This window comes from Prionailurus bengalensis, chromosome C1, assembly GCF_016509475.1.
Source record: "Prionailurus bengalensis isolate Pbe53 chromosome C1, Fcat_Pben_1.1_paternal_pri, whole genome shotgun sequence".
Lineage (NCBI taxonomy): Eukaryota > Metazoa > Chordata > Mammalia > Carnivora > Felidae > Prionailurus > Prionailurus bengalensis.
In genome coordinates, this window is record NC_057345.1 from 182,178,052 (window position 1) to 182,178,996 (window position 945).

Below are 945 nucleotides of genomic sequence, written 5' to 3' on the forward strand. Positions count from 1 at the left end.
CACACCAAGAAACCCGAACTGAGCTGACTGGTGAAGAAGAACTGTCTCTCCATAGCAAACCTGTAAAGTCTGGAAGAGGAGCCGAACTACTCCAATGCACAAATACCAACGTAAAGAATCAAGGATCACTAAAAATCAGGTAGATATGACACCACCAAAGAAACTAATAGAGGTCTAATAACAGACCTAACAAAAATGAAAATCTATGAACTTTCAGACAAAGAATTTAGATAATCCTCTTAAGGCAGTTCAGTGAACTATAAGGAAACATAGATAGGCAACTAACAAAATTAGGAAAACAATGCATGAATCAAACAAATAGTTTTCCCGCATGTAAGCACCTCAGGTACAACATTGTAAACAATAAACAATTCTCCATTCCCACCACGCACCTGCCTGTTGGTTATATGATGGCCCGTGCTATGGAACCACTGGAAAAGAAGATCTTTAAAGGAGTTTTAGTAGTTGAACTTGTGGGTGTTTTTGGAGCATATTTTTTTGTTTAATAAGATGAACACAATCCAAGATTTTAGGCAAACAATGAGCCAGAAATTTCCCTTCATCCTCGAAGTTTATTACAAATCCATTGAACGGTCTGGAATGCATGGAGTCAGAGAGAAGATCAAGAAAAATGGCTGAATAGCAAAAATTAGGACAAGTCATTGCATTCAGCCTCCCATCTAAGCTGTTTGACACCATTGTGGGGGAGAAGATGAGCACACCATATTGCAGACTCCTGGCCCCATAAAACAAAACAGGAACATCTGGTCTGCCATGGCTTAGTCATTTCCCATATACTATGCAAATCCCCTGCTTTTGCTTGTTGCTTTTCTTTGGCATTTATTATAAAAGATTATCGTTTAACAAATAAAAGACTAGGACATGAAAGGAAAAAAAATAGTTTGACAAGGAAAATGTAAGAAACAAAAATTCTAGAGTTGAAAA

The 945-nt window shown here is 37.5% G+C and overlaps 1 pseudogene; it reads left to right on the forward strand.

Annotated features, from left to right (window-relative positions):
• Positions 1-410: 410 nt before the first annotated feature.
• On the forward strand, positions 411-653 carry LOC122481593 (annotated as a pseudogene).
• Positions 654-945: the final 292 nt, after the last annotated feature.